Source organism: Borostomias antarcticus, assembly GCF_949987555.1.
Source record: "Borostomias antarcticus genome assembly, chromosome: 13".
Lineage (NCBI taxonomy): Eukaryota > Metazoa > Chordata > Actinopteri > Stomiiformes > Stomiidae > Borostomias > Borostomias antarcticus.
This window is the reverse complement of record NC_140246.1, coordinates 12,799,504-12,806,952: the sequence shown is the minus strand read 5'-3', so window position 1 is coordinate 12,806,952 and position 7,449 is coordinate 12,799,504.

Sequence of the window (7,449 nt, the reverse complement as noted above, 5' to 3'; positions counted from 1 at the left end):
ATGTCCCACCTAGACCCACAAGTCAGTCTCTAAACACTGTGCTCAACTAGTGATTGAAGACATTAATGTAAAAAAAAAGAAGTAAAAATATGTTTAAAAAAAAACACAACAAAAAAAAAAACCAGGAAAACTACAGTAGGCCTACTCTCTTGCTACTGATGTGTTTTTTTAACACATCAACAAAGCCCAATAATTTGTGTAATCCATTCTGACAACAACCTTAATGGATAAGCATGGACACTGATACTGGACGGCCCCCCTTCCCACATCACCCACACCACCCTCTCACTCTACAGTAAAACTATATATAATTGAAGTCTAAATGTTTAATTCATTTGTAATATTTCACCCTACATATTCTGAACCTGTTGCTAGGGCTACCAGCTTGTTAAATCATACACTACCTGTATTGTATGACCTACAGTCAATAAAATATGTGTTTAATGTTTGTGTTAAATATGTGTTAAAAATGTGTTTAATGTTTTCTCTCGCCTCCAGGCCCCATATCTGAGTAAGTCTTATCCATATGATGTAGCATACTCTCTCTCTGGGGGGTATTTCTGGGGGTCGTTGGGGGAAGTGAAGAGACCTCCATCTAGCTCCTTCCTCCAGGTCCCACGCACACCTGCAGGCGTCACCCCACAGTTGTTCTTCACTGCGGAAGAGGAAGAGTATTGTCAAAGCAAACTGCAGCTACCGTGTACAGTATTATGCGGAACTATAGCCTACAGTACTAAATAATGTCAATCACATGGGCAAAGTAATACACAGGTTGGTTGTTACAGTAACAAGTAAGTTTATTTACTTACTTGTTTATTTACAGATGATTCAGAAGTATTTTTTCTGCTATTAGATGACCTTCATTCTGCTCAAAACTGTTTGATGGCCTTTGTATAACTTGATAAGAGGATAACTTGATATGAGAATCAAGGCGCAACTCAAAAGTGGTATGACTATTTGATTTATGTGCAATGGACTTTGTGACTAGCATGAACAAGCTAGCTAGCTAATTATCAGATGTCATTGAAGATGTCATTATGGTGGTCGCGTCATGATCATGCTAAGCTAGCTAGCGAATGCTTGCCTTGCTTGATACCCGAAATATTAAACGAACATGTTAATAAATGGACATGAGTCATACTCGTGCGCGCATTTCCTCTTCCTCTTCCTCCTTTTCCTCCCCTAGGGTGCCCGAGAGCTAGTTCTCTGCATTTTCTTGGCTTCATTAGCAAGATTTTTCTACATCCCCTTGCTGGTATACAGTGAGCATTAAATGTCAGGAGCCGTTGGTGGGGCGCAGAGGCAATCCTTTCTTCTTTTTTTTTTTTTCCAATAATGTTTTTTTTTCTCCCTCCCCTGCATGTGCGCCTCCTGGCCATTTGGCGCCCTAGGCGATCTCGCCTATTCTAGGAACTAAAGTAGCCTGTTTAGGGAGGCCCTTTCGAAGGGGGCGGTGAATGAATGAATGAATGAATGCAATTTTATTTCGAACATGATCATGATTTCTACAAATAATAACAAAAAATAACAAACAAATATGTTTAAGTAAATGATTTCATTGTTCGAAAAGGAGTAGGATGAAGCCTATGCTTATCGTGCCCTACCCCTATACTAAGCAATGCGAGCGAATGACAGAACCCAGAGATGTAGTGTAGGGGGAAAAAAGGATAGGACCCAGGACAGACCCTTGTGGAACCCCATAATCCGACTACGGGGTTTCGACATCGACCTTCTCCATGTCACCTAGTAGGAGCGGCTCGTCAGGTAGGATGCAAACAGGGAGCATGCAGAGCCAGTGACGCCTTTCTCCTCAAGGGTGGAGAGGAGGATCTGGTGGTTTACCATATCAAATGATGCTGACAGGTCTAGGAGTATCAGGACGGAAGAGAGAGAGTTCATGTACAGTATATGAGTTTGTGTACAGCTCTATATGCCATCTGTATACCATGTCCATGAGATATCTGAGTGTGTACAGTTATATACTGTAGACCTAATAGGTCTAATAGGCCATCTGTCTATAGAGTACTTATACAGTACCATGTCGATTATGTCCATATGTATTAGGGTATGTTGATCATGTCCTCACTGTATTATACTGTATATGTCTGTATACTTTTGATATGCTACCTTTATATTTTTTCCTATACCGGTATGTATAATTTTTCCTACAGTATGCCGCTTTTAACATTTTACTACTGTAACTGCTCACTGAAGAACTTAAAGGTGCTCAGTTCGATTTTTTTCGGCCACTAGATGGGGCAGTGGTGCAGCATATCAGATATAAACAAGTGGGTGTTTTCACTCCATAAGGTGCCGTTCAGGGGGTGGGGCTCAGCTCCGGGCCGGCTTCGCTCATAATAAAAAAATAATTCTGCATTTGCTCCACAGGCACTACACTGTTGGCTATATTTTCTGTACAGATATTTCTGACTCCCCTGGACCTATTTATTGCATATATTGGATTTTTTTTATTTTATTTTATTTTTACAAAAAGTGCAGTAAACCGAACAGAGCACCTTTAAGAATCACCTAAGTTCACTCACTTCACACTGTAAAGGGGACATGACAACAAGCTTGATTTGCTTTGTTTTGATTTGGTGATGTTGCCGTTGTGTTATACTAAAATACATTTCTAGCGTCTATCTGCCTGGCAATACAAGGACAGTCAAGTTGAGGCTGTGGGAGGGACCAGCAGGATCAGGGGACAGAGGTCAGGGGTGAGTTAGGGGGAAAAGGTTGAAATGCCCGAAGGGTGCTTTAGGCCAGTATAAGCAATCAGGCTACAATGCAGTGTCATAGCAATTAATGTGTGAGGGTATATCAAACTAGGTTTAAAAAAAATAAAAAAAATAAAATACATTTAAAAAGAGAGAGAGAGAGAGAGAGAGAGAGAGAGAGAGAAGGTCCATACGTGTCCGTGGCAGATTATCAATGTTAAATGCATTTAACTTATTTTAATATAGCAGCATGTACTGTAGATGGACAGGCTAATTAAATCATTATAGAGTACTGTCTTCTTTAAGGAATAAGAATGTCTGCCAGCTATAGAGTGATCAGATAACAGGCACTTCTTTTTGAAAGTCCCCTATGCTAACATAATCCCAAAAGTTTAAACAAGTTGGAAATTGGAAGTGTTAATAAAAGTCACAATTTCACCTGGGGCAAACTCTCTCCTCCTTGATAGAGGTCTTCCTCCCTTCCCTCTTATCCCATCCTTCCGATTGGTGCTCCTGAGTGTGGACTCTCCGGCCACTGGACAAGTCCATCCCTACAAGATGGCTGGCATTTGGTTTGAGGACGAGGACACATATGAACAGTCTCCCGTACAGTACATACTAGCAGCCACTCTTGTTGTTGGGATGGATGCTTCTGTGGCCTCCATGTTCGAAGCACGCTGACGTCTCGTAGATATTATCTGATTTATTTTCATATTTCAATATGCTGCGTGACATTTTGTAAGCTGATTTATATCTTTGGGATTGCTGTGGGAATGGATTCAGTGATGAGTTGAGTGTTTGTCTTCCACGGCATAACTAGAGTCACATTGACACTTAATAATATCATATGTCATTTAGCTTGTCAGTTTTATTCAATTCATCGCAGTTTATCTGCTGTTCATGCTTTTCAATATTGCCCTCCCCCAACATTTCAACTTCCTATTTATCAGAGAGAAGGGCACAATTCGCCATGGGTTAAATTATGTATTTGTCATGGTCTCTAATTGCACGCTAGCACGTTTAACACTTCAGTGGATCTCAGCTTCCTGAAGACCACTTCATTCGGTATGACAGGCATGCCAGTCAACGAGGCACAGTGACAGTCCCATCTTAATGCCATATGGTACGGACACTGTCACAATGATGTCTCTGGGTATATGAGACCAGGCACAAGAGCCTTTCCCAGTTCATTATAAGAATGGGGTTGCATACTGTTGCTTCCACTGCACATACACACCTATACAGTAAACTGATGAGGATGTCAGACACAACGGCTCTCATTTAGGGCAGAGCTCAATCCCAATAGCACAGCTAAAATCCAGCGCGAGCCAGTATATCCATGTAATGTAAAAATCTATTTTCTGCCGCGAAACGGTTGTTTTCATCAATCTGTCTTGATGAATCGCTAGTTGTGCTTACAAAGAGCATAGGCCTGTTGTGGTTTTCACATGCCATGATCTTTAGAAACGTCTTTCGAAACGAAATAGCTTCCTCACTTGCTCCAGCACGCATGCGCACAGCGCGCAATCGTTGCTCCAGCACGCTGTGTGCATGCGTGCTGGAGCAAGTGAGGAAGCTATTTCGTGTCTAAAGACATTTCTAAAGATCATATTACAGAGGCATGTGAAAAACCACAACAGGCCTATGCTGACCCAAGACTCTGCTTCCTCCTGCTCCTTGGCAGCTGTGAGTGTCTGTATGGCCAAGTCCCGCCGTGGATGACCTCAGTGTCCTCAACCTGGCCAGAGCTGCCATCCCTGTAATGGCTACCATATCTCACCATGTCTTTCTCTCTGCTCCCCTCCCCCCTCTCTCTCACACACACACACACACACACACACACACACACACACACACACACACACACACACACACACACACACACACACACACATGCACTCTCTCTCTCTCACTCTCTCCTCTGCACCGAAAAGATGCACAAATACACATCTTATGTAGCTGCTCCTGTTAAACCAAGTGCTTCATGAGAAATTACAGAAGTATAGCCAGGGAGAAGACCAATTTGTAGAGTCTGTTCTTGACAAAGAACTCCAATTTAGATTTACATTTTCCTGTAAATTCATGCTGTTGCAGAGAAAATTGGATGGCAACTGATGGACAACATGTGTCACTTTTCTTCTCCTCTCTCTAAAGATCCAATTACAGTTTTGAGAGTTTAATATCAAAATGAAGAGGTTGCTATAGCCATCTGCACTCTTGGGAGAAATAGCCGCCCTAGCTGCGTCTGAGGAGGTTGACACTCTGCCTGGGGCAATCTCATCAAATCAAATAATACATTTACCAAACAGTTTGGTTCTCCACAGTACATTAAGTAATTCAGTTGCTCTACTACCCATGATGTCAACAATAAAAACAATATATGTCAGATTAACCAACTGGAGCATAAGTAAACTGTTCTCAATAAGTGAATAAATTACATTAAAGGAAATGAAATAAAGTGGCCTCTGCTCTTGCGAAACAAGCAATAGGCATTTTTGTGGAAGAGGTAGGGGAGCAAAGGCAGTTCCATGTAATTGCAGTGAATGAATGTCTCAGGACCAGCAAAGCCATGTAGATACTGTACACCCCAGAGTGTCACTTTCAATAAATGTCATGGACTCTGTCCTCACTCGACTTAAACTTACAGTAAGTTGATTGTTACCAACATAATTGGGGCTTCAAAGTGAATGAGCACGAACAAGATATACATATACAGCACCTCATGAATAACCCATCGGAATCTCTGAGTCTCTCTCCACTTCTAAAACTTCTTCCACTCCATATACAGTACTGTAAAGGCCACAAAGTCCACCGCTATAATTCCAGTAACAGATGTTCCAGTTACATATGTTTTTGACCAACCAACAGAGAGTTTGAATTCTGAATCTGGATTGGGCAGCTTTCCCGGAGGCGGAGGTCACCAGGACCATCCCTCAGAATGTGCTCAGCCAAACAAACATGTTGGCCACACGGCTCCTATTCTGACTGCCACACATGCTAAGCCAAGTTCCCTGTGACATGGCCAGGAGGTGTAACTAGCTATAGCTCTGCAAAGCAGAGACTGAAGCTTGGACACGGCAATGTCACTTCAAAATGTGGAACTCGATGTTAAGAGAGTGGACGTACTGCAGAAATATTGAAATAGCTGGAGCACACAGACATAGTTTGAGTATTCCCTCTTCTCATCTTTCTAATAAGACACACATGGCAACACATCTTTTGCAGTTATATATTCCCATCTCTAATCAATATCATCAAATGCTGTAGGGTAGGATTAGGGGTTAGTGCAACATTCTCACACACATAATCTGATTACTGTATATTTCCCCAAAACCTAATAATCATATGTTATTGCTCTACTTACGAGAGAAAGAAAGAAAGAAAGAAAGAAAGAAGGAAAGAAAGAAAGAAAGAAAGAAAGAAAGAAAGAAAGAAAGAAGGAAAGAAAGAAAGAAAGAAAGAAAGAAAGAAAGAAAGAAAGAAAGAAAGAAAGAAAGAAAGAAAGAAAGAAAGAAAGAAAGAAAGAAAGAAAAATGGGTGAAATCATTGGCCAAAACTACTCTAATTTAGAGTGGGAGGCACAGCCAGAGACCACGTTGATTCCTACCCTCTTATCCCCTTCAAGCACTTATCATTGTCTAGACCTCCTCATGCACAGGCCTTTTCAAGGGGGCAAGTTCCAGAAAGCCTGGCAGGGCCATTACAGGGAGAGAGAGACACACACACTTAGGTCTAATTATCCCAGGGTGGAATCCACTGGAGCCTGAAGAAACCAGAGTCATGGATCTTACTGTGGGAGGCAGGCACAGACACAGAGGCTGGACATCTGCACTGCTCTGGCAAATACAGAAAAATATCACAAATCCTACCTAATTACCAACCCAACCATGCAGCTCAGGGACACTAAATATAGCTTAAAGAGGCTGGAGACAGAATAAAGTTGTGTATTTACAGTGCAATAAACTCCAATGTACCAATAAGAGTTAAGTAGATTATCCTGGTGATGATTTTGTGAGGCTTCCGAAATGTAGCAGATTGCTAAAATACATATTCTAGACGCTCCTGAACACATCATCAGTGATGGAGCCTGGGATCACTGGATGTCTCGGGTCTTTCAACATCAGACACCCTCACCCAGGCGTCCCCGCCGTGGTTGGGCAGACCCTGACTTGTTCAGGTAGCATTTGTTACTCCACATGATCCTCTTCTCCTGATCCAGAGCCATCTTGAGGCTTTCTCCGCTGCCTCTGTGATGTTCTTGATGGCTGTTCTCATCCTCCGGTGATGCCCAGAGTGCTCAAGGCTCTGTAGGGCGATTGCCCCACAAAACCTTTGCAGCCAACCCCAATGGGCATACACCTTCCAGCCCCGCTTACGGCAGTCGATAAAGCAATTCTTCATACTTGGTCTTCTTTCTCTCGTGGGCCTCCTCCAGACGGTCCTCCCACGGCACGGTCAGGTCCAATAGAACAACGTTCTTGGTCCCCTCTGAGACCAGGAGGATGTCTGTCCTCAGGGTGGTGGTGATGATGTGCTGTGGGAACTTCAGCTCTCTCCCCGGGTCCACAGAAAGATGGCAGCCCTGCGCATTTGCCAGGATTCCTGACAGATTCTTAGCCCCTGTGGTTCTTGGCAGCTGTGGTCCGAGAGAAAAATGTTTTGTTCCCTGTATGTCGGCTACGTCATGCATTATGTCGAATGGAACGACACTTAAGTAGTGAACGGGAACGCG